General features: G+C 41.2%; 1 long non-coding RNA gene across 1 annotated transcript; it reads right to left on the bottom strand.

The window, feature by feature from the left end:
• Positions 1–2059: 2059 nt before the first annotated feature.
• LOC117802648 lies at positions 2060–27691 on the bottom strand. Its single transcript, XR_004626032.1, has 3 exons — positions 27172–27691; positions 15480–15628; positions 2060–2567 (listed from the first exon to the last, which is right to left on the bottom strand). It is a non-coding gene; the product is annotated as an uncharacterized LOC117802648 (long non-coding RNA).
• Positions 27692–27782: the final 91 nt, after the last annotated feature.

Here is a 27782-nt window from a genome sequence, read left to right as displayed (position 1 = left end):
TGAAAGGGCTACGTTGCCCTAGGTTGGGCTCCCCTAGAAGCAGGCACTGATACAAGGATTTGAGTTGGGGGTGATGCCAGACTGGGACGGCAGTAGGAAACTGAGACAGGGAAGGAAAGTGAACTCGGTAGAGTGTGATAATGAGCAGGTTATTGCCATGGGCATCTGGGACCTACTTCCACTAGGGACCTGGTGAGATGGTATAGAACAAAGATGTCCTACCCAAGGGACAAGGAAACAGGGATATTTAGACACTGACTCCCCTAGGTCATTGGTTGAGCATTGCTTCAGAAGGTATCTTCTTGCACTTTTAGGCTGCCTGTTCAGATGGGCCTGAACAAGTCTCCTTTAGCCAGTGAAAGCCCTCAAGCAAAACTTCTCAGGTTGTTTGCAGTATGAAGTGGTTGACATATCCAGGAATGCTATGTGCTGAGGGAATATGAGCAGGACTCTGACAATGTCTGTAATATACATCATTCCTGGAGCCCCAGTATCCATTCAACAAACAAGAAAGAACTACCTGCTCTCTCGAAAGTGCTTTGCCTTTCCCAGTGTGGGTTTCATTGACTTATTCTGATTCAATGGACCGTGTTCCGTCTGGTTTATTTTTGTTTCTAGGCACTTCACCAGACCTTGTGGTTCTTCCAAATGTAGGAAGAACTATTTCATCCTATTATGTGTAGTCAGCTGATGGGGAAGGCGGTGCTCTTTCAGGTTCCCAAGCACCAGAAGAACATAATAGCCTCATTTCTTTTTTTTTCTTTTTTTTTTAATTTTAATTTTTAATTTTTATTTTTTTTATGTAAAGTTCGATGATTCATTAGTTGTGTATAACACCCAGTGCGCCATGCAATACGTGCCCTCCTTACTACGCATCACCAGCCTATCCCATTCCCCCAACCCCCTCCCCTCTGAAGCCCTCAGTTTGTTTCTTTTTTTTTTATTTTAATGTTTTTTTATTGTATTATGTTAGTCACCATACAGTACATCCCCGGTTTCTGATGTAAAGTTCAATGCTTCATTAGTTGTGTATAACACCCAGTGCACCATGCAATATGTGCCCTCCTTACTACCCATCACCGGTCTATCCCATCCCCCCACCCCCCTCCCCTCTGAGGCCCTCAGTTTGTGAACATAGCCTCATTTCTAACTGGGCAGCTGGCCATCTGGCCATTCCATTTTCAGTGCCATGATGTAATTTAATTTCTAAAAACAACCCAAGTCTGGAGCCTGATGGCCTGGCCAATTCTGGCAAATCTTTGCGACTCAGTTTCCTTATCTGAAAAACAACAAAGGGGGTGTGGGCAGAGGTTATCTTTAGGGTTCCTGCAAGCTTAAGGACTCTGATCTGTGTGTTGGCAGGCCTGGCCTGCAGCTCCACAGCCAAGAACAATCATCTTTGTATGTCACACCAGGGACTGCTGTGGAGGCTTCCCCTCAACTCTGTCCTCAGACTTCTGGTCTTATTCCCTTTTGACTCTGTAATCCCACACCTAAGGGAACATCCCAATGAAATACCCAGAAGTCAAGTGGTAAGCACGAAGGTGTTTACCACAAATTCAAAGAAGAATGGCCAATGGTTTATAGCATATCCAGGTGATGGAATATAATTCAGGTGGCAGAAACATTTTGAAGAATTGTCAATGACACACAAACTCACACAGCCCATGATACACTATATGAAACACAGATACCAAATTATATATGTAGAAGGATCCCAACCGGTTCCAATATCTGATTATAGTATAAAAGATCTGAATTGTAATTACATATTTATAAGTTAATCCATTTTGTTTACATAGTTGTAAAAGATTGGAACATGGAATTACAGTAGATTTTTCTCTTCTTTACCGTTTCCTATATTTTCTAAGTTTTCTGCAATTATTATTACAGTATATATTATTTTTTTTTAAGATTTTTATTTATTTATTCGACAGAGATAGAGACAGCCAGCGAGAGAGGGAACACAAGCAGGGGGAGCGGGAGAGGAAGAAGCAGGCTCATAGCAGAAGAGCCTGATGTGGGGCTCGATCCCAGAACGCCGGGATCACGCCCTGAGCCGAAGGCAAATGCTTAACCGCTGTGCCACCCAGGCGCCCCACAGTATATATTATTTTTATGAACAAAAAAGAAAAGTGTTTTCTCTTTTCAGAAGAATTAAAACAACATATTTGAGCCTTCTTCTTTGTCTGCAAGAGCTCTAATATGGGCACTGGCACCCTGCTGGCCATTCTTTTCTCACTGGATTTAATTATCATGGCCATTATAGGTATTTAACATGTTACCTGCATTGCCTGCATATAGATGACAGAGTCTGAGCCTCTGTTCTTTCCTGCATCTTGCAAATGCTGCAGTCTCAGTTTTCAGCTGAGTGTCAACGGCGTCATCTTCTGCCCAGACTTATGCTGACTCTACAGGGAGAGGGTGACCTCATTTGCTCTGGGTACAGTTGTAGAAGGGGGCTGGGAATTGCAAATGGTGAAGGCTTCAGTTCCGATTTGCTTTTGGTTCATAGCCGATAGCTACAGCTGGATTTTCTGCTACTTTACTTTAAAGGCAAACAGATCCTACAAGGCAAAAAATGGGTTTTTCAAAAGACTATACTGTATATTTTAAGTAAGGAACACACAGCCCATTTATGAATATGACTCTGACTCTTATAGCAGAGTGTGTCAGTGCCCCACCCCTATGCCCTTTGCCTCCCTGGAGGACTGCCCATGACTCTCTGTCCGAGGACATTTTCTGACCTTGGGGAGTGGGCATTGTTGGATCCACTCTAGAACAGGCCAGAAGTGTCAGACAGCTAATACCCTGGAGCAACCTAAGACACTGAGGGATAAATGTATAAATACCCCCATTCTCTCACCTTTAGTGGGACAGTTTGGAAGCACGTCCCAGCACACTCTCAGATAGGCCTGCGCAGGATTAAGCCCCAGTTGCTGACAACAGAAACCTGCTGATTAACATCTGTTTTATTGGCTTTCCACCCTTTCCTTCTCCCTTCCCTCACTGCTGTCCTGAATAAACTACTTGCACCAAAATCCTTGCCTCGGGTCTGCTTTTGGGGGAATTCAAGCTAAGGAAAATTCACCCTTTGTGTACCTAACAATGCTCTGGGCCACTTGGAACAAAAGACATCATCTTGATCCCCCCGAAACCAAAGCGGAATTAAGGATATTAAATTTATCTACTACATAGGCCATAAAGGAGAAGGGTGCCCTAAATTCCAACAGTTTGAAGGTCTCTAAGTTGGCTGTGTTTAGCACCGATTAAAACCCTAGGTGCCAGTAAGCAGTGCGCTGTTTCCTGTTACTACAAAGAAAGAACTCATTCTGGACACTGGCTGCAAAAGAAAAGACAGAACTCACTTCGTTTCCCTAAAGCATTGAAGACATTTCCCCCCGGGCCAGCAAGAGCTTTTAAACTACTAAAAATAACATTTTCACTCCTGCATGGGTTATAAAAACTGAAATGGTGGGTTGTTTCCATCCACCTCCAGAGCAGCTGCTCAGGAGCTCTGAGTGTTGAGAGGGATTATGTAATGACTTGGTGCTATCTTTGGGCAAAGCAAATCACTCTTCTGTGATGGGCTTTCAAGGTAATACAACAGGACATTTGAGGATCCACACAAGAGGGAAGGAAAGGGGTGAAGACGGAAGAGAGGATTGGAAAGCCTGGATCAGAGAAGGGCCTGGCTACTTCCCTGCTTGCGTTGGGAAGCCTCCTACACTCCCCACCGGCACCATGCTCCAGAAGGCCCTAATCCTCTCTGTCTGGTTCTTCCTGGCTGGGAATTTCCCTGCACTGTGTCCAGAATTGACTGCTGACCTAGACTTGACCACTGACCTGGAGTTCACCACTGACCTAGAGTTAACCACTGACAGGTATCTGGAGAACACACAGGCTTTCAAAAGGTCTACTGATAGGGAATCAAACACTCTCAACTTTGTGGAAGAAGCCAGAGGCCACAGTTGATTCCAATTTAATTCATACTAAGAGTTTTTTGAGTGACAATTATGCAGCTGTCACTGCTGTTTATCATGACTGGAGCACTAGACCAGACCAGCATCTCCATGGGAAGTAATGAGTCCTTCTCAGTACTTGCTTAAAATGAAACACATTGCCAGGGTGCCTGGGTGGCTCAGTCAGTTAAGCGTCTGCCTTCAGCTCAGGTCACGATCCTGGGGTCCTGGGATCAAACCCCACATTGGGCTCCCTGCTCAGCGGGGAGTCTGCTTCTCCCTCTGCCTCTCCTCCTGACTTGTGCTTTCTCATTCACTCTCTCTCTCTCTCTCTCTCAAAACAAAACAAACAAAACAAAAAAAACTTTAAAATGAAACACATTGCCATTAGCTGTGACCATCACTCTGCTATCCATCACTTTCTAAAAAGATTCTGAGCTTTTGAACAAGGCTGCCATTACATTATAGGACTGCATAATTATAGAGTGCATAACTGTAGAAAACTAGTGGACATACGATGTACCCAACTGAAGAGGAACAGCAGGGTGAAGGGAGTTGTACACAGATGGGGGAGGGGCACTTCTTAACCATGTCCCATTTAATATGGGCTTGATAAATGCTCATTTGAATTGAAAAAAAAAGAAAAAAGAAAATCTGGATAGCTAGTTTTCTGCGTCCCTCAGAATATGATGACCCAGGACTGAGCAAATTTACACCTGTCATCCCAGTGTAACCATGAATAGCATCCCCTTACACTCTCAAAAGTGTCCTGATTTGGAATAAATTGTATGGACACTCAACCTAAGAATGATAGCTCAAAGAGGCAACTGACTGTTTTGGTACTACCCATATATGTATCTCTGGGGTAGCTTCTACTGCTCATTGCCCAGCTCTGTGAGCACATCCAGAACTTGCTCATCCTTCTTATTCCTGGTGCCTTGCAAATGATGGATGAGGACATTGGCTTTATCCATCCAATGAATGAATGAATGGGAGGAGGCCCTACCTGCCAATGATAATTGGAACCTGGAATCACTGAGTTAGAATGGGAAGAGACCTTCAAACTCATCTATTTTATTGGTGAGAAAGTCCAGTCTTAGAACTGTAAAGTAGCGGACGCCTGGGTGGCTCAGTTGGTTAAAGTAGCAGATGACTGGGTGGCTCAGTTGGTCTGCCACCAGCTCAGGTCATGATCCTGGGGTCCTGGGATTGAGTCCCAAATCAGGATCCCTGCTCAGCGGGGAGTTTGCTTCTCCCTCTACCTGCTGTTCCCCCTGCTTGCTCACTCTCTCAGACAAATAAATAAATAAAATCTCAAAAAAAAAAAAATCCCAAAACCCCTGTAAAGTAGCTTGCTGACTTGAAATCTCAAGATTATTACTATTCAAAGTATAGTGGGTAGACTAGTATTAGCACAGAAGTACCTGGTAGCTTATCAGAAAGGCAGAATCTCAGATCCCACCCAAAACTCCTATCAAGGTCTATGAAGGATTGGAGGCTTTACCCTATTCTCAAGCTAATAAATGAGTTTGTTACTGTCCCATGGAAACTGACAGAAGACACAAGACTCCTGAGTCAAAGGGTTTTATTACTCACAGTGTAGCTAGCAGCATGAGCATGCTGTTGGTTTGCATTGGTTCCCCTTGCCCCTCCAAGTCCCACGGCAGAGCCATGGAGAGGTCCAGGTGACACTATTTGCATCACAGCTGAGGAACACTTAGCTAAGGAAATTCACTGCTTTCAGAGTGAGCAGTAAGCAATCCTGCTTTTTGTTCTTTGGGGGGGGGCGGTGTTCCAAAGGGATGTTACCTTATCCTTCGCTACAAAAACAACCCTAAGAAATGGCCCGGTAACAAGGAGTCAAGGGCCTTGCATTCTTAGCATACACAGCAAGAACATGCAGGGGCACTTAGGGCCCATGGCACCTACTTGTCCTAACAACCTATTGAATCGAATGCTGCATTTTAACCAGATCCCTTGGTGATTTATTTGTATATTAAAGTTTGATAAGTGCTTCTCTAGACTGCTTGTCCAGAGCATCTAGAGTTTACTAATCAAGCCACTCTTACAAGAGCAATCAGCCTAAGACTCATCACCATTATTAGAATCCGTGGCTCTTCCTCTCTTGCCTTTTGGTTACTAATTCCTTGGTAATGTGTGCCTTCATCATATGTTTTCATCAGGACCGATCTTACAGTATAAAAATATTAGGAAAGGTAGGGGCGCCTGGGTGGCACAGCGCTTAAGCATCTGCCTTCGGCTCAGGGCATGATCCCGGCATTCTGGGATCGAGCCCCACATCAGGCTCTTCTGCTATGAGCCTGCTTCTTCCTCTCCCACTCCCCCTGCTTGTGTTCCCTCTCTCGCTGGCTGTCTCTATCTCTGTCGAATAAATAAATAAAATCTTTAAAAAAATATATTAGGAAAGGTAGACGGGGAAAGAGTAAAGAGTGGGGAAGAAAGAGCAGAGCTCAAAGAGTAAGTCCCAAATAAGGAATTATTTTTCTCAAATATCAGGAAGTCCAAAGGTAGGTAGTTCAAGCCTAATACGACAAATCCACAATGCCATTAGGAACCCAGATCTCTTACATCTCTCTGCCCTTCCAACGTTGGCATTTGACTTTTATACTCTTGATGGCAAAATGACTATTGTACCTCCATGCAGCACATCAGTATTCAAAGAAGGAAACTAGAAGGGCAAAATCCACGTGCCAGATGAGGCTCTCCCTTTCTAGCAATAAAATAATAATGTTCCTGAAGCCCCATCCAGCAGACTTCTGTCCAAATCTTATCAGCCAGGAATGGGTCACATGGCCTGTCCCAAGTGTAAGGAAGACTGGGAGACTACATATTTTAACTGGCATGTTGATCCTCAGGCAAAACCACAGTTTTGTTGGTGAGAAAAAAGAGAGGCCTGGATATCCAGTAGACAATTAATAGCTCATGCCACAGAGCCCACCGAAGCACATTGGGACTGAGGAGGGAGGGTGGGTGTCTGGTCCCAAAGCTGCCCAAGGCGTATCACAGGGAACAACAAGGGCCACTGGCTTTGGCCTCACAGTCACAAGGGGCCTCAAATTTTGTCTTTTGATCTTTTGTTCAATCATTGCATTTTGTATACAGTTGACCCTTGAACAACACAGGTTTGACCTGCACGGGACCATTCATATGGTGATTACTTATAGTACAGTAAATGTACTTTCTCTTATGATTTTCTCAACCCTTTCTATTCTCTAGTTTACTTTGTTGAAAGAATACAATATATAATACATAGAACATACAAAATACGTGTTAATCAACTGATTATGTTATCAGTAAGGCTTCCTATCAATAGTAGCCTATTAGTAGTTAAGTTTTTGAGGAGTCAAAAGTTACACGTGGTTTTTCAACTGTGTGGGGGTTGAGTGCCTCTAACCCTTGCGTTGTTCAAGGGTTAACTATATATGTTAAAATTCCAACTTTATTAAAAATATATAAGATAAATAGTACATTTTTTACAATTCTCTTTTGACTTTTCTTCACACACACACACACACACACACACACACACACAAATGTTGTCAGGAATTTAAAATATAGAACTATTCCTGATGTCTCACATTTTCTCGCTCTGTTGCATTGGCTTAACTAGTAGTAATGGGTAGCTGATGGAAATATGGGTTCCCACATACAACAGAAAGAACTACCTTATGTGACCTGGAGAAGTCTGTTTGGAGAAAGGCAGAGCAAGGGATATTTGATGTTGTAGTTTTGGTCTCTCCCATGGGTGGTGAAATGTGGATATTCATTCTGATGGCCTTGACCTTACCCAGGGGACTTCCACAGACACTTCCCAAATTAAATTCCTGCTTCCGTCTAGCCATGGTCTGTTCTCTTAGGCAGGAAATAGATAATAAGCTGAATTCTGAGTCAAGACCATGACATCCAGGGTGCCCACTTTCCCCCCAACAGCTATCACCCCTCCATCTTCCTCAGTTCTTTCCTTTAGGGAATTTCAGTTTGTCTTCTTACAGGGAAGATGCTCTGAATGTAAAAGTTGCTGTAGTAAGTTTGGTTAAAGCAAACCGTGCATTCAGGTTTAGTCTGTTCTTACTCAAAATCCGGACACCAAAGTCACCCCTAGCTGATGGTTACTCTGGTTGCTTCAGCTGTTGTCTTCCAATTGTTAGATAAAACACCAACAATTTTAGGAACAATGCTTTAGGCTCTTATACCCAAAGTGTGGGCCATCGACCAGCATTATCTGGGAGCTCACTAGAAATGCAGAATTTCCATCCTGACCTCTGATATTCTGAATAAGAATCTGAATTTTAACAAGATCCCTGGTGATCCCCGGTGATCCAAGTTCACAGTGAAGTTTGAGAAGCCCAGCCTTAAATGTGTTAGCACCTTAAATCACAAATCATAAATCTAGCCTCTCTGCTCATTCATTCAGGCACCTTATGATTATAATTTGGCTGCTACAGTGGAAATGTTAACCCAAACATCATTTTCCTTGCCTCTTTAATAAAAGAACTTCAATTTTACTTGGGGAAGCAATGTGCCTTCCTAAAAGCCCACACTTCCCAACTGCCCCTGCAGCGAGAGGAGGCTATGAGACTAGATTCTCACCAATGACATGCAAGTGAAAATGTTTATGGGCCTAATGGGAAGTCTGAAAAACAGGTGGTATATCATTCTTTCTTCTTTCCTCCTAACTGCTGCTGGCACATGGACATGACTGGCCTTCAGCAGTCATTTGGGACATGAGGTGATCTTGAGCATGGAAGGCACAGGCTCAGGATGGCAGAATAAAAAGATATAAGCTTATATCCCAGATGACACACTGAAACTACTATGTCAGCCTGGAGTTGCATGCGTGCAGACTTCTTCTATGGGAAAGAGAAGCTCTACCTTGTTTAAGTCCCTGTACTTTGGGATTTTCTGTTATATGTTGCTGTTACTTGTGCAAGTGTCTAGAACTTACTGCCCAAAAAAGAAAAAAAAAAAAGGCAAATGTTCAGCCCCTTAGCAGTTAGCTCTCTCCTTGTAAATTAATACAATGAGATTCTGCTTTATATACCAGTCTCTCTGAATTCTGACATGTGACTTTGTCTCTGAGAAATGAGCTGGTGACTGAGAGTTGAGGGCAGGGCTGTAAGGGTGCCAGTGGAGGAGGACCACCAGGTGGCCAGCTGGTCCCCTTCCAGATAGCACTCCTCTCTCTCGCCTTTCATTTTCCTCTAACCTTAATATGTACTGTTAGCAAGAATAAAAAGAGGAGAAATAAAAGGCCTAAATAATTCTAGACTGAAAAATCCACTATTCAATCTCTTAAGAATCCACCTATTTATGAACTGTTTCCTGGGTTATGAAGAGTTAACTGGTTTTTGTATATACCTCAGTATTCTAGACAGAACTACTGTTCCATTCTTATTATTAATCCCAGAGAATTTCACTGTAATTTTGATATCTTGTTTTCCAAACTACAGTGATAACAACATTTGTTTTACGCTTTCTACCTTACAAAACTGATTCATATAGTTTTATTTAATCCTCAACAACCCTAAGAAGGTATTCGATCCATGCATTTATAGATGAGGAAACTGAGACTCAGAGAGGTTAAGTAACGTGCCCAAAGACACAAAGCTAGGAAGTGACAGTTATTTCATCAGGCTCCTTGCCACAGTGCCATGTACTCTAATCCCATGCAAGGACTCAATGAGGCCAGAGAATAGGTGCAGGAGATATATTGGGAAAGTGGCAGAAAGGACCCTCTTTAATCACATATAGACTTTGTGTATTTATATACACTGTATACTAGATACGACTGGCTACAAGCTGGTTTAATTTTTCTTTTCTTCCTGAGCTGGAAGGGATATCTGTTATCTGTTATTACACAACTCATCCCTCAGACGAAGACTCCAAAGCTCAGAGAAATGAAATAATTTATCTTATATCTTAAGCTTAGATACAGATCCTAGATTATGCCACAGAACTCCTTATCTCCATGAAAGTGAATGCTCCTCCAAAAACATCCCCCTGATTCTTAGTACATTCTGAGGAGATCATGTTATCACAGCAATGTTTTGGCCAAAATAAAGAAGTATGCTTGTTTAGTATATCAAGATGCAACTCTGGTTGCTACCTAAATCTGGCCCAGACTTGCACTGATTAACACCAAAATGAATCACTGGCTGTTCTGGGGCGTGCATATTAGTACGGGAATTAGTCCACTTAGAAGCTCCAGCTTGCACAGCAGCTATGGTCTTAAATCAGCACATGATAACCTTTGATTTTGTTTTCTTTTTTAAGATTTTATTTATTTATTTTGGGGGGGGAGTACAAGCAGGGAGGAGGGTTAGAGGGAGAAGCAAACTCCTTGCTGAGCAGGTAACCCTATGCAGGACTAGATCCCAGGATGCCAGGATCACCACCCGAGCCGAAGGCAGACGCTTAACTGACTGAGCTACCCAGGGGCCCACATGATTTCCTTTGAACTACCTTGAGTTTATATTTGAAAAATGCCTAAAATCAATCACTACATAGCTTTAGTCATAAATATTGCTCTACAGAGATATGGATACAAAACCAGTTTTCTGTGTAAGCCCAAAACAGCCAACTTTTCTTGCCATGTATGAACATCCAGCTGTTCCCTCAGTCAAACACGGGATGAGGAAGCTGACTTGTAATCAGGCTTCACATTGTGGGAAAAGAAATCCACACCTTTAGATACCAGAAGTATCTTCAGTGTGCCCAGATGTCCCCACTACAAGAGGCAGGTTAAGCAGTGATGTGCTGGTCAGCCAGCTATCTAAAATAAAGCATCCCGGGGTGCCTGGTCGGCTCAGCCAGTTAAGCGTCTGCCTTCAGTTCAGGTCCTGTTCTCTGGGTCCTAAGATCAAGTCCCTGTGCACATCAGCTTCCTGCTCAGCAGGGAGTCTGCTTCTCTCTGTCTCTCTCTCTCTCCCTCCATCTCTCTCCCTCTGCCCTTCCCCACCACTCATTCTCTCTCTCTCTCTCCCAAATAAATAAAATCTTTAAAAAAATAAAAAAATAGAATAAATCACCCCCCTTTGCAGCATCTGCTGATACACAGCCAGTTTCAGGCCAGTAACATAATATCACTGAACACTGAGTTGGGAAGAGGTGTGCACATTTGCTTCAGCACCTGGAGAGGCAAGGACCAAGACAGACTGGGAGATCAGTCACTTCTCTCTCAATCCAGGGCATATGCTCCATGTCCAGATTATCGGACACAATCGGCTACGCTATTTAACATTTGTGTTCTTTTCATGTTTTGCTTTTTGGTCAAATTCATTTAATCAAGTCAATGCAAGTGAAATGTACTTCTGATCTTTCTCTCCCTTAGTTGGGAACAGGTTCATGCTCAAAGTTGACCACTCAGATGATATTCACCCAGGTCACTGGGGGACCAAAGTTTCCTTGCTGGCCAGGCTGAACTTATGAAACACAGAAGAATATGTTCTCCCATCTCCACCTCAGCCTCTGCAATACTCCTAGACTTCTTACTACCTTGGTCTCTGCAGGTAAGCAGAATGTGGAGTCAGTTTCATGCTGGCAGCAATTTTAACATTGCCTACCTGTGCAAATATGTGGATGTTAAAACTTTATTTTCCATCACTTTTTCTTATGTTGGTGGATACTATTTATGCAAGACAATAAAAAGAAATATTAGCTGTATCACACTAAAAATAAAAATCGGAATTAGTAAAAAAAAATCAGAATTAGTGTAACAGCACTTAAATTTTATTTTTGGCAAGAAGCATATTCTTGACCTTTTTAATGAGGCTAATATGCGTGTGTATGTATAATGTACATTAATCTTAAACGTACAGCTTAATGACTTTTTACTGAGGTACACACATAACTACCATCCAGATCAAGAACTAGAACATTCCCAGCATCTTCCTCATGCTCTTTCCCAGGCAATATGCACCCTTTCCACCAACCTCAGGTATTTTAGTGTTTGTTGGTTGTTTTTTTTTTTTAAAAGATAGTTCCTAAACATGGACTCATAAACTGGTAGAACTGATCCAAAATGCTTGCTGTTCTAATGACACAATAGAAACTCAGAGGCCAAGTAATCCTCCCAGGGTGATTAATTTGTTGTCTGGGCTCATTCTAGAACTTAGGACCTAATTCTAGTCCAGCGGTTCTTAAAGTGTGACCCCCAGGCCAGCAGGACAACATCACATGAAAACTAGCTAGAAATGCAAATTCTTGGGGCATCTGGGTGACTCAGTTGGTTAAGGATCTGCCTTTGGCTCAGGTCATGATCCCAGAGTCCTGGGATTGAGCCCAGCATGGGGCTCATGCTCGTTCTCTCTCTCGCTCTCAAATAAATAAAACCGTAATTTAAAAAATTTAGAAAAAGAAATGCAAATTCTAATCTACCCCTCACTCCTACCCACTGAATCAGAAACTCTGGGGTGGGGTTCAGTAATCTGTCCGAACACGCTCTCTAGCTGACTCTCACGCTCGCTCAAGTTTGGGACACTGGACTACAACAAAGTCCATAAATCAAATGTTAGAGTTCATAAAGTTCTTGTTAACTGTGAAATTTTATGTAATGTCAGACATAGACTAGTTTTAAGGGATACATAGGAAGTATGGACGCCTACCTATACAAGTCAATCAATTAAAAAATACCCAGCAGAATGATGTGGAAAAGAATATAAAATTGGTTCTGCCATTCATTAGCTCTATAGCTTGGGCAAGACATTCTATCTCTGTGAGCCCTAGTTGTTTCCAATTGTAAAATGACTCTAGTATGTCAGCCCCTAGGTTGAATCTAGATGGCACTTGCATTTTGTTTGATCTGCCCAGAGATTTTGCTGGTTTGTCTGCTTGTTTTGAATTAATTGCTATGATAGGAGCAGTGAGCAGTCATCAAATATCCAACTTCTCCCCTCCACTTCCTTGCCTTCTTTGGAATCAAGCAATTCCATCTGATCAATGGACTGTGAAACGAAACGACATGTGTCACTTCCTGGCCAAAGCACTTAAGAGCTGGTGTGCACCTTCCTCTCTTTCTTCTCTGCAGTGGTGACCTTGGAAACCATGTGTTGAGGTGGCAGCCTCACAAGGTAAAGGGATCCCGGCTCCCTGAGTCACCAGATGGAGGAGAATCCTGCTCACCTGCACCTGATTTTGTATGCTGTACTAAACCAATGATATTTTGGACAGTTGGTGACATTGAAAATTAGGAAATTTTACACTCAAAAAAATCTGGATTCCTGACTTGTCTAAAGAAACAGAAGATCTGGCAATGCTGGGTTTCAATTCCTAAATGGCAGTAATTGTCTAAAGCGGAGTGATGCCTCCCCATCTTGCACTCTTTATTTCACCACTGTCCTCACCATTTTCTGTAGAATACACCTTTCCTAAGCCCCGACAATACAGCTGAACATCAGCTGCCACTTGACATCACTCTTGTGGAGTCATTTTCTCATATCAAGAGGAAAGTGAAATATCTCTATGCGTATCCCTAACAAAAAATGGGAAAATTAAATATAGATCATGATGGCTATGTATTTAAATAAAATTAAAAGACAGTAGTGTTCTTTGTGGAAGAAAAGAATACTTATAAGTGTTTAATGTGCAAAGTGTGTCCATGTCAAAAGAAGGCAATTTAATGGGCTATTCTGAAATGGCCCACAGGAAAAGCTGGGTGTAGAAAAAAATGCCTGCTGAAAATTTATTAACTAAAAAAATGGGGCTTAATTTTCAACAGGGGTTCTTTTTGATTGAGAATAAAATAAAATAAACAGTACTGCTGTGAAATACAGTTACATATGAAGTGAGAAAATTATATCTCATTTGCTTCACTCATTTGCCTGCCTAGACCCTAGAGGCATTTGATTTTGAGGACTGAAGGGGACAAAGTCTGAAGAATATCTAACATGGTATAAAGAATGTACAGCCTGGTGCCTGGCATGTAACTGACTCCAAAAATGTTAGTTTCCTTTCACTTAGTTTATTCATCTTGATCACAGAAAAGAATATCGGAATCTATTTCCAACTTTACTCTAAAGCCCAACAGTTCAATATATACATACAGTCAATAAGACCAACAAACTGGGTCATTTCCAACAAGATAGGGAGATGAGAAGGGAAAGCAAAGCAGGAAGAGAGTGACTTCTTTATCAGGAGAGAAGAAAGAGATTTTAATTCCTCAGTCTGAAAAAACAAAGGCTGAGAAGAGACATGATCAAAACTATGAAGTCTTAGATGGAAGGTGTGGAAGATAAGGCTATTGTTCAGTATAAATTCTTCCCCTTTCCCTGCCCACCTCCATAGGAAAATAGTACTTCCCCATCCCTTGGACTTCCGACGTGGGCACATGGCTTGTTTTGGCCAATGGAATGTGGCCTCTGGAAGCTTCTGACCTCCACCAGGAGAAGAACACCATCCAGGTGGCCACAAGCCCTCAGCCTGGACCACTGAATAAGCCCGGTGGAGCAGACGTGCAGTCTAGAACCAATTTCCATTGACCTGCAGATCCACAGCAATAAATATGTGCCTAGTGTATACCACTGAGTTTAAGGGTACCTTTTTGTGCTGCCTTATTGCATTATTGCTTGCCACTATAGAAGGTATATATAGTGAAGAACTTTTCTAATCCCCCAAATGCCAGAACTAGGTATCTAGACATTGTTCTATGTAAAACTTCAAAAGATAAAACATTTCTATTGGTCCCTCTTCTTCAAAGCCCCCACTGTTACTCTAGATGCCCCTTCCCTTCATTGTCCTCAACTGTTTACTTTCAGTCATACACTGTAGGTAGATTTTCCCCATCTCATTATTCCCTCAAAATGATCTGTCCTTTGGGCCATTCCTTTAGGGTTCTGCTTTCTCTCTAATGATTGTAATAATTAAGGCTAATAATAAATAGTACTTTCTATGTGGCAGGCACTGTTCTAAGTGCTTGACAAAATTGAACTCATTCAATCTTCACAGCCACCCTATGTGGTAAGTACTATTCATATCTCCATTTCATACATGAACAAACTGAGGCATACAGCAATTAAGTAATGGCTTCAAATAACAGAGTTAGTAAGTGCAAGAGGGAAGTTCAACTCAGGTGGTTTGCCCTTAGGCTCCAAGCTCTTCCCCTGTTGTCTTCTACTTTTCCCATAGTGATCAGTTAAATGGATAAACTAATATACACTAACATTAACTTATTATCTAATATTAGTTTATTATTTCCTCAGCTAATATAAGGCCATAATTCATTACATGTGTAGAGGGCCCTGAGGAAATGAATCTAATGATGGAATTTTGCCCTTATGACAAGCCATAAAGGAGATAATTTGAGGGTGACATTTTTCTCATGCTCCTCAAATCACAAACACTCTAATTTCAATGAAAGCCAAAAAATCAGCAAACTCAAAACTTGAAAGCAGAAATCTGGGAGGGAAAAGTACATAAATCCTGTCTTTTGACAGTGTGTAGGGAACATGCAGCTAAGGTGCTGTCAATGAAAACCCAAATATCACTTAGGAGCTTTCCTACCCTAAAAGGATGAGGAAACTTGGCTTAGATTCTCCTTCTGGAGGCTGGGCAGTCCTTCTCCAGGATTTCAGGCTCCACTTCCTCATGCTTGTTTGAGTCCTGCCTCCAGTGGTTACAAGGCAGCTTCAAGGTTATGTCTTTAGAAGTTCCTGCAAAAATATCAATGAGACCAAGTATGTGATTGCTTTCATTTTTACTAAAAACTTGTTAAGACACAGAGGTGGGATCACATCACAGATTATACAGCCATCTGTCATCTCATGAGGCCCCAACAAGTTCTGCAGGTCACACTCCTTTCGAAAACCCTTCCACCCTCCATGAGGGAGCTTTTGGTGGGCAGTCCTCCAGCTCTGGCTGCTTCTCTCAAGGGAAACAGCCCCACCAACCCATCTGTTTCTCTAGCTTTCAATAGCTCTTTCCCCTAGAATTCTGATAAATCCAAAAATCTCTATCTTGTCACAGTGAAAAATATTAAGGAAAACAGTGAGCTCAGGTAACCTGATTCCCCCCAGGAATATCTATTTGTAGATAAACTATTGGAATAAAAGTTCAGCAAAATTGGTGGATATAGGATCAATACATAAAGATCGGTAGCATGCCCAAACATATATAACCAACAATCATATAACCTTAATTTATTATTATTCTAAGAAATAATAAATGAATTGATATGTATTTACAAAGATGCCATTCAGCCTATTTGCAAAAACTATAGGACACCTAGTGATAACTCTAACAACAGATGTCTAATAGAACAACCTAACTGTTCTTCTAAGGGACAGTGAATTAATTAATAAACTGTGGCTTATCCATACAGTACAATTCTATATGGCAATTAAAATGAACAGTTCAAACCCCACCTATATGTCTACATGGCTCAATCTTGAAAATATAAAACTAAGTGAAAAAAGTGATTTGCAAAATGTACATGTAGTATATAATTCATGTAAAAATTTAAAACAGACATAACAATTGACTATGAATAGATATCTGCATGAGAATTAAGTTCACCTATTTTTAAGGCAGACTAACTCTAATGAAGAAAGGATTGGAAAAGTATGAGAATAGAGTGGGCTTTCTTTAAAAAATTCTAAGAGGATTATACACCTTATATCTATGTTATACATCAAATATATTCAATAAAAGAAAGTTCTAAGAGGGGAAAACTTTCTGTGGTGCTATTACATTAATTTTATATAATGTGTTTTATTAATGCATAGTAATGTCAATATATTTTTTGATATTTATGTTCTTGAAATACTTTATAATTAAAAATTAAAATGGAAATTTTATGAGTTCAAGGAAGATTTCAGTGAGATAACACTGAAAAGCCTTTCATCTTCTTTAATAACTTTACTTTTACTCTAATCGTGTATATTTTTAAATGTCCAAATCCAAAAAGAAATTTGGCCCTTAGCAGGAAGTTAGAGAGACTAACCAAACTTTGTAAAATAAGGATCAAAATCCTTGATTGAAATTTTATCATCACAGAAAGGTCAGATTAGATGTGCAATAATTTGCCTGTATTTCTTTTTTTAAAGATTTATCTATTTGACACAGAGAGAGACAGCCAGTGAGAGAGGGAACACAAGCAGGGGGAGTGAGAGAGGAAGAAGCAGGCTCCCAGAAGAGCAAGGAGCCCAATGCGGGGGGTGGGGGGGGGGCCTCGATCCCCAAACGCAGACGCTTAACGACTGAGCCACCCGGGCGCTCCAATCTGCCTGTATTTTGAAAGGTTTAGTCCCTTAACACTCCTGCCCGTTTTCTTATCTACTGGCTGAACTATGAAATCCCTTCCAGCTCTAACATTTTTTGTGAGAGCCTAGACCTTAGATCAGTTTGTCAGGAGTGCTCTGCTCCTGGCTAAAGTGAAAAGCAGTTGCTGTCTCCTCGGCTAGAAAGAATTAAGCGGGGAAGCTTCAGAATACAGAGGACAATGTGGAGTGGACATCAGCACCTAGACTTGGCAGACCGTTTAGGACCCAGAGGGTGCCCTGAGAGGAGGGATGCTAAGGTCAGTCCTGTAGATGAGACAATGATTGTTCTGCCTCCCTCAAGGACAATCGCAATGGTTAGGAAACAAGTGTATTTACTTTGTTTTTAAATATTGGGCTATTTTGAATTCTACTTTAACATGTATATCTTATTGCCTGTAGTAAAAATTGTATGGCAATTTAAATATAAATTCAATAGTTGCATTTTTGTTTAAAATTCTATATACACATATATGTATGTATATATATATATATATATACATGTATATATATATGTATATACACTTTTTTTTTAAGAAAAAGAATCCTTATTTTTAAAGATATATATTGAGAGGCGCCTAGGTGGCTCAAATGGTTGAGTGTCCGATTCTTGATTTTGGCTCAGGTCATGATCTCGGAATCATGAGCTCCAGCCCTGAGTTGGGCTCTGCCCTAAGCAGGGAGTCTGTTTGAAATTCTCTTCCTCTCCCTCTCCACCCCTCAAATAAATAAATAAATCTTCAAAGATATACACTGAAATACTTATGGATGTAATAATGCCATATTTTGGATTTGCTTTAAAATAACTCAGAGATGGAGGAAGAGAGTGAGAGTCAAACTAAAAGACTGGCCATGTGCTGGTAACTACTGAAGCTTAGTAATGGTATGTGGGGTTCATTAAACCTCTCTATTGTAATATATGTTTTTAATTTCCATACTAAAAAAAGTAAAAGTCATCCTAGTAAGAAACAATGCTTCATGAGCTAGCTTCTTTTCTGTTACCTACACTTGAAGAAATTCTATCCACTGTGACCTTAGGCCCACTACTTGCCTGGGGCATTTTCCCAATCTGTTCCCACAACATCTGGTATAAATTGACTTACTTGCCATGCAATGACAAACGTTTGGAACAATGTTGACATTGATTTCATAATAATAGAATTTTAATTAAGTTTTCAAAGAAATTGGAATTTTCAGCTCTTTCAGGAAGGGAAACTATCAGTCTCCCATACTAGAGGGACCACTAAAGCATTTCATATAAACCAAATTTAGATTTATGAAGCACCTACAATATGCCAGGTATTACGTGAATACATTATTTTTTATTTAAATGAAAACTGATTTAATTAGAAATGCATATTATTCTTTCCATCTCAGAAATGAGAAAGCTTGACCTTGCCAAGGTCATATTGCTACCATGTGTGGAGCCAGGATTCCAGTCCATGGATGGATAAACCCAAAGCCTGTGTTCTTTCTCCTGAATACCCTTGGTCTGTGATCAAGCAATAAGGATACCAACCTGTAAACTTGTTGATGCAGGCTCACATGCCCCACCCCAGGCTTACTACACCAGAATCTGCATTTTAACAAGGTTCCTAGGGAATTGGGGAACATTGAAACCATTTGAACAGAGAAACTCTGTTCTATAAAACACCTTATATCTCAAATAAGAGTAAATATTTCTGCTAACATTTATGGAGTCCTCACTATATGTCAGATTTTGTTTGTTTACTCTTCATGACAATTCTATTAGAGTTGAGAAAACTGAGGCTTCAAAATTTAAACAACTTTACACAGTTAGTAAGTGGCAGAGTTGAGACGCGAGCTCAAATTGGTCTGATTCTGGAGCCTGGACTGTGACCCATTACCCTACGTGCCTCACTCCAAACACTGAGTCCAAACATTTTATTTCATCTAAATGATGCAATTAGCTGTCTATATCACTTGATTTATAATTAACATTGTTTATTCTACTACTTAGTTTTGATGGTATGGACAGAGTCTAAAATGACAGACTCAACATGATATTGCTGCTACTTACATTTTAAACCATGAGATCATATGGTTAATACACTTCTTAGACTACAGGTAGTATATAAAAAAAAAATGTGGACACACACACATACACACACACACACACACACACACACACACACACACACATCAAGGTACAAATTCTAGCGGGTTATCTGGCTATTCCTCATTTATCAATGGATGAACTGAAATATAAGGTGAAATTGAATGAGATTTACTGAGAAAGGACCAGAAGGACATTCTGCTTCTTGTTTTCGCTTTTACATTACTAGGCAACTCTATGTTTCCTACTAGTAAAAAGATTAGGATCATTAGACTCTCCTTAAACACCTTCAAATAAACAACTCTTTGATCTTATATAGCGTCAAATAACTGATTCATTTTGCTTAAAAGAAATCTCCCACTGACCAACTCTTTCATCCTCTGCCATGTGGGGAAAAAAAAGAAACATATATAATGCTTTTGTTGGTGCACAATATAATAGGTTATAATTCTAGGCTTACTTTCAGTAAAAGCAGCAAGAGACCACAATTAGCTCTAGACCAAAGCTGACTAAATTGTTATGAATATGATATCGCCTACAGTTATAAAAGATAGTACATTTCTAAAAATACCAGGGAATTTCATATTTTTTCCCATTTTGCCTCATGTAGAGCACCCAAAGCGGAAAAACTTAATGACCTTTGTGACCTAATGTTTGCAGATCTCAATCTATAAAATCAGTTAATAGTTATCTTCTCTTTTAGGAAGTAAGGAGAGTGGCAGAGTAACGCTGGAAATCCAAGAAGTAAGTGACATTAAAATCACTATTTTTTTAAAAAAAGGTAATGGACTTTGGGGGCACCTGGGTGGCTCAGTCAGTTAATGAGCCCCACGTAGGACTCCCTGCTCAGCGGGGAGTCTGCTTCTCCCTTGCCCTCTGCCCCACCCCTGCTCCTGTTCTCTCTCAAATAAATAAAATCTTAAAAAAAAAAAAAGTAATGGACTTAAATTTCAGAGTATTTAATTATAAGGAAATGAGATTCTCCAAAAATATATGCAATAAATATCCAACTATTATCAGTGAAACTTTCTTTCTTCTTTTCAGTGGTAAAGAACAGATTAAAACAACTACAACTAAGCATTCTAAAAATCCTATCTATTCTGCATTTTATTTATTTTTTTTAAGATTTTATTTATTTATTTGACAGAGATAGAGACAGCCAGCGAGAGAGGGAACACAAGCAGGGGGAGTGGGAGAGGAAGAAGCAGGCTCATAGCGGAGGAGCCTGATGTGGGGCTCGATCGCATAACGCCGGGATCACGCCCTGAGCAGAAGGCAGACGCTCAACCACTGTGCCACCCAGGCGCCCCTATCTATTCTGTATTTTAAAATGTATAAGTAGATAATTACAACACTTAGATGAAGAAAAAACATTCTTCTAGCCTAAAAGATAAGTCTCTGTTTTCCCCTGTGCATTGCACTGACTATCTGTGAACATGAATTGACTTATATGCTGTTCCCCTTTCAATTCATCACCCATTTTCCAGAAATGGATATAGATAAACATGGTTAGGAGCTGATTCTGAAATGAAAAGGTAATTCTAAATATTACCCTATCCTGGAATTTTAAAAATACTTAGGAGGTATTCTTTCTCAAAGATACATTTCTAAGCAAACGAAAAAAAAATTTTAGACCTAGAAATCAAAGAGATTCTCTTCCTAGTGTTTTCTATGAAGGAAAAACAAAAACACCAAGAAAGTTTGTTTCTCCTGTTGGATACTTATTTCCCCAACTCTTTCTTTGTTTAAGATATGAAGTTCTTTGAGGGCTGACCTGATAAAAATCTTAGGTGAGTAGTAGTAGAGAGGTTAGGTCTGTAATTCAAGGGACTGGTGACTGAAAAATGAATTAGATACCCTTCATTTCATTCATTCTATGTAAGTACTTAGAATGAGATAAACATGACTCAAAGGAAAGCAAAAATAAGCAACACTGGGCATCTGCTCTCCCTCTAATTGGATCCCTGGATCTCCTGCTGGGCAAGTTTGTAAGCAAGGAATCTGCCAATTCTAACATTACCATTTGTTACCCAAAAAACCAAAAACCCATATACTGAGTAATGGATGGGGACTATTTAATCACTGAAGTTCTCTACAACACTATTTTATTATTTGAGTTGCTCACAGAGTCAAACTTCAACGGTCCACTCATCTTGCTTATTTTTCTTTCCTTTTTTCTTTTTTCTTTTTATTTTGGCTTTTCAGATGGCACTTCTATCAACTGTGATTGCCAGGATTTGGCACAGTGGGTGAAACAGGTCTTATTTGAAAATCTGTTGGAGGCAGCCTGTGGGAGCTGGTACAACAGGAAGCAGCTCAAGGGGTGGCTGCCTTGTCCCAGTTCTCAAACACAGAGGAAGGCATCCCCAACAAAAAGAGGAAGTGGCCTGTATCGCCTCACCTCAGCCCCACAGAAGGCTCCCCTCACGAACTGGTTTTCTACAGAGCTCTTGGGCCTGCCAAACGGTCCCTTTTCTTGAGATGAAGAATATCCGACTGTGGCCTGTAAGAAGTTGACGAGTGAGGAGGAGATGACGGTTGACAGAGAGAAGAGAGGCATGTAGCTCCGAGGAGACAGAAAGCTGGAGAAAGGAGCTGTCTCTCTTCTGGCTCATGCTCCATTTCCCACTTCCAGGCCCCAAGGCTCAGCTGAATTAGAAATCAGACTAAAGAAGACATCTGTGGTACACCTCAGGGGCACCTCAGTAGGACCTAAGCACTCCCTTATACAAACACAGGGTACTGTTATTGATGAATTTAACAAAGTCCAGAGCCTCCAAGAAAAGGTAAATCTGTATTCACATAACCTGTTAAAGTAAGAGAATGTGTAATACATTTTAGGATTTATATCAAAAATGATGAAAATATTATAAAAGAGAGGTCCTGCTTTCAAGTGTTGGAGTGAAGAATTTTTTTGTATCCTCTTCACACACACATATCGCACATATATATCATTATCATCCTGAAATTTTAGAACCCCTGTGACAAGGAGTATGAATGTCTACTATATTCTAGGCACAAAGCACTTAGGGTTCATTAATGAAGCCCTTACAGTTCTGGTAAGTTCTGATAAATAAGTAAATCCTATACCATGTTAGGAGATAATAATAAGCAAATGTTACACTATCTTAGAAGGTAGTGTTATGGTAAACAGAAAGGCAAGCAAGGTAAGAAGAATCTGAAATTGCAGGGGTGAAGGTTCAAGTTGTAGTACTACATGGGGAAGTCAGGGTGGACCTCACCAAGAAGCTGAGATCGGAACAAAGACTTGCAGGAGGAGTGGGAGTTAGCTAAGTGCCTGTCTGGGGGAAGATACTGGCTTGGGCGCCTCTTTACATCCTTCAAGGCAGAGGAAACAGCTAAAGCAAAGGGATAAACAGTAAGTTTAAGGAATAGCAGTGGGGCCAACGTGGCTAGATGTGAGAAATTGACGGAGAGAATAGAGCAGAAAAGTTCAAAGAGGCAGTAGGGGGCAGATCCTGTACAGCTGTATGGGTCATTGTAAGAACATTGGCTTTTACTCTGATTAAAATAAGGATCCACTGTAGGACTTTGAGTAGAGGAGTGGCATGATCTGGCTTATATATATGTGTGTGCATATGTGTATATATATCTCTCTATCTCTTTCTCTCTATATATATATGTATTTTTAAAGATTTTATTTATTTGAGAGAGAGAGCATGAGTGGGGGGTAGGGAAGGGCAGACGGAGAGAGAGAAGCAGATTCCCCACTGAGCGGGAAGCCCCATGCGGGGCTCAATCCCAGGCAGATGCTTAACCGACTGAGCTACCCAGGTGTCCCTAAGTATTAATCTGGCTTATATTTTTAAAGGATCCCTCTAGCTGCCATATTGAAGAGCTTTTTAAAGTATTTTAGACAAAGATGATAGCTTGGCCCAAGGTGGCATCAGTGGATGAAGTAATAAGAAGTTGGATTGTGGGTATATTTGGAAGGTGGAGACAACAGGATTCCTAATGGATTTAATGTGGGGTGTGAGAAGAATACAGAAATCAAGAATGGCTCAGGCAAAAAGGAGCTGCTACCCAGTGGGAAGGTCTTGGGTTAAGGAGCCTTTTCTTGGGAAGGTCAGAAGTTCAGCTTGGGACGTACCAAGTTTGAAACGTGTTATTAGACATCCAAGTGGAGATGTGGAATAAGCAACTGGATATATTAATTTGTTGTTCCACATGGAGCTCTGGGCTAGAGAGATAAATTTGGGAGTTTTTATCATACATTTGAGATTTAAAGTAATGAGACTGGATGAGCTCACCAAGGGAGTATAGACGGATGAGATCACCAAGGGAGTATAGATGGAGAAGAGGAACAAAAACCCAGCCCTGTAGTCCTTTAACATTAAGTGGTCAGGAAAATGAGGAAATGGTGAAGACTGAGGAGGAACAGCTTGTGAGGCAGGAAAGAACCAGAAGAACATGGTAACCTGGAAGCCCTGTGAAGACAGATATCCACAAGGAGTGACCAATTGTACCATGTGCTGCTGATGGGTTAAGAAAGACAAGGATGGAGAATTTACCACTGGATTAAGCAAAAAGGAGGTTGCTATCCACAAGTATAAAAGCAGTCTCTGTGGAGTCAGAGGGGTAAAAGTCTGATTGAAGTGGGTTATAAGGGTAAAGGGGAGGAGGAATTGAAGACACCAAATAAAGACAACTATTTTAAAGAATTTTGCTATTAAAGAGAGGAAAGATATGTAGCAGTAGCTGGTGAAGAAGTAGGATTAAGAGAGTTTGTTTTTTTTTTTCTAATGGAAGAATAGCATGTTGGCATGCAAGGGAAATGATCTAGTGGAGATCAATAGATGATTATATAAAGGGGGGAGAATTGTTGGAGCAGTGTCCTAGAGTTGAGAAGAGATGGAAACTAGTGTGTAAGTGGAGAGATTGCTTTAGTGTAAGAGTATAAATTCTTCTTCTGTGATAATTGGGAGGAAAGTTGGTACGAAATTACAGACACTGGGGGGGTAGTAAATGTGTTAGTGGAAATCTGTGTAAGTTCTAGAGGCCTCCAAAGAGGGGGAAAGAAGAACATATAACTAAAGATTAGGAATCAGAATGTCTTTGAATTTCTCAGTGGCAATATTAGAATCCAGCAGACAAGGGGTCAAGGCCTTTAAAAACTTAAGGGAAGGGGCGCCTTGGTGGCTCAGATGGTTAAGTGTCTGCCTTCGGCTTGGGTCATGATCTCAGAGTCCTAAGATTGAGCCCCTCATCGGGCTCCCTGCTCAGCAGGGCGCCTGTTTCTCCCTCTTCCTGCCCCCTGCTTGTGCTCTCTCTTATAAATAAAAATTAAAAATAAAAAAAAAACCTAAAGGAAGATAATTTGCAACATAAGAATTCTATACTCAGTCAAACTATCACTAAGTGAGTATAGACTAAATGCATTTTCAAACATATAAGGTGTGCTGGATATTCTGTTTGCCCCTTCAGATCCACTTTCCACCCTTCTTTATCCTTCTTTGTGCTCTGGGAGGTAGACCTGCATGGACTGCTTCACTTGAATGCTCTTGTCCTCCAGCTTCTGGTTGGGTTTGGCCAACATGAGACTCTGGCAAGATACCAGGTGGCAGAAAGAGAGAAGTCAGTGCTGTGTTCCTTTACTGAAGTCACAGACCTTACTGAGAAATTCTTTCGTACAACTCTCACTCTCTCTGGATTCTAGTAAACACTCCTTCCTCTTTCCCCTTCAGGCCTAAATCTTCCTGCTCTTCCTTAGCCCCATCTCAATACTGTTCACACCTTTGTAAATAGTTCCTTTGTTGAGCTTTCATCTAGCACCGCCTCAAGAATGCCATTTTTCTCCTGGCTAGACCCTACCTGGATATCTCCAAAAATGTATCTATACATCTTTTCTCACAAACTATTCAAGGAAATTCTCCACTAAAATAAGAGAAGGCACAGGCTTGAGACAAAGGAAATCCCCCAGAACAATGGCGAGAGAAGATCCCATGATGACAGGTCCGTATTAGGCACACAGAAAAACCAATTCAAATTGAAGCAGGTTAGAAAGTTCTTAAAGATGTGTTTAAGATGAAATTATTCAAATACCTAATGAGAAGCTTTAAACAACTAGGACAAGAATTTGAGACTGAATGAGAGTTAAGGGCATAGAAATCTAAGCAAATGAAAAACCAAGAGAGTTGTTAATTTTGGATATAACAAAAAGTTGGGGAAGAAAGAAAAGTAATCATAGTGTAGGAAACAGCTCAATTGTAAATAGCATTTATATAACAAAAATTCCAAAAAACTGCCAGATTCTTTCCTTTTACAGACTTCCTTATGCTGCAAAGGTTCTCTATTTTTGTTAGGTAGAGATTTCTATAGAAGATATTTACCATAACAGTATCAAAATTTGCCACGACTTTATTTTAATGTAATTTGACCAAGGCCATTTGACAGGTTAGAAAGTCAAAATCTCAATTTATCTACCTCCAACCTGTGGGGTAAATTACTTAATTTCACTGACTCTTTATGAAGTATGAGGATTGAAAAAAATAACATGTAGTGTGCCTGGCACATAGCAGGTATCATAAATGACCACTCTTGTCAGCCATCTTAATGGAACAATGCTGGGTAGGGATATTCTAAAACCACATGGAATACAACTTTGACCTCGGTATAAGTGGGTAGTTGGACATCTAGAACTCATGGGGCATTAGAAGCCTGACACCATTATAAAGTTAATACTTCCCAGGTTAAGTAAATATGATGGAACTGACAACTCTGTATACAAACAAAATTGGGGAAAACAATGCTCTGATGAGAAGAGATGACTGAGGTAGTAAAGTACAGAGAGAGAATCAACTCTCAGAGGGGCCCAGTGCAGTAAACAGCTCTCCTTTATAGCAGTGACTTAAACACTCAGGTTCCCCCAGAAGTCCTTGTCCTGCGTGTCACCATAGAAAGCCTCGGATCCCAAGACTGGATTCTGGTTCCCTTCCTAACCATATAAACAAACTAACAAAAAATGAAGAGTTTTAGCTGCAGGAGTTCATTAGCCTATCAATTCTAGGGGTTGGTCAGATACGAATGGTTTGAACAGTAAAGGAAAATACTAGTCATTAAAAATAAACATGTATCAAGCACTCAAGATTTGTCAGTCACTGTTCTAACCTATTTTACATGAATCAATCCATGTAATCTCCATAAAAATTCTAGGTTCTTTTATCCCCAACTTACAGATAAGGAAACTGAGACTCAGAGAGGTTAAGGAAATGGCCTATGGTTACTGATACAGCTGAATCTCAACTGAGATTTGCCAGCCTCCAAAGCCTTCTAGGCTTCTAACTGCACTGTTTGTTTGTTTTTTTAAGATTTTATTTATTTATTCGACAGAGATAGAGGCAGCCAGTGAGAGAGGGAACACAAGCAGGGGGAGTGGGAGAGGAAGAAGCAGGCTCATGGCAGAGGAGCCTGATGTGGGGCTCGATCCCAGAACACCCGGATAACGCCGCTGTGCCACCCAGGCGCCCCTCTAACTGCACTGTTAACCTGTAACAAATACAGTCGTTAGCTATGGATGTTCTCACTAGCCTAACGGCAATGATCACATCACATATTAGCAAGCGATGTTCAAATACGATAGGCAATAACGTACGAAGGGCCAGACTATTTTAAGCAAAGGCTCTGACAAGATGGACTAAGACAAGCCTTAAAACCATCAACTCTTTCTGGAGGTGGGGCTCAGACATTCGAATCAATTTACCCAGTCAAATTTTGATAGAAAGGGAGTTATTTTGGGGCTACTTTAGGTTCTTTTCCATCTGTGTATGCCCAGTGCCAACTGCGCCTGCTATATAGTCAGTGCTGAATAAACGTCTGTTGACTGGATGTATGGATGACTCACCTAGTGGGTCTTGTCAAATCTCACGCGGGGCATCTCATACGAAAACATCGAGGCTATTATTAAAGCAAGCCCCATCAATACTTTTTCTGTCACACAGCTACTTAGGGGCCGGAGGAAACTGCTTCAGAAGTGGGGCCCAGACTGAGGAACACGGCGCCACGTGAGAATGCAAAGTAGAGTCCAGAAATCCGGGACCCCAATAACACTCCGGACTCGGGCTGCACAATGCCTCTTCTGCGGCGGGGCGGCCCATTTCCATCTTGGCGCGCGGGTGATGTGCGGGTAGGCGGGTGACCACTGCTCAGCCTGAATGAGGTGGCGGGAGTGGGACAGCAGTGACAGTGCAGGAATTCCACGCCGGCTGCGAGGTTTGTAGACCCGACTGAAGAGTGGGTGGGAGCACTGCTCACCGGACACACCCCAACCCGCTCTGCTGCAGCCCAGGGCTGCGGGTGGGGCGGCAGGAGGCTCCACAGCATGCTGAGTCCTGCAGAACCGGGCGCGCAGCACAGCAGCCAGTCGGGCCGCCCGCGCACGCGCATTCCTTACGCGCGTTCGACAGACTGCAGCGCACGCGCGTTGCGTCCTCCCTCGTTCCGGCCGTCCCCGCA

The sequence above is a fragment of the Ailuropoda melanoleuca genome, chromosome 6 (genome assembly GCF_002007445.2).
Source record: "Ailuropoda melanoleuca isolate Jingjing chromosome 6, ASM200744v2, whole genome shotgun sequence".
Lineage (NCBI taxonomy): Eukaryota > Metazoa > Chordata > Mammalia > Carnivora > Ursidae > Ailuropoda > Ailuropoda melanoleuca.
Note: the sequence above shows the minus strand (reverse complement) of the source record. Positions and strands in the feature narration are given on the sequence as shown.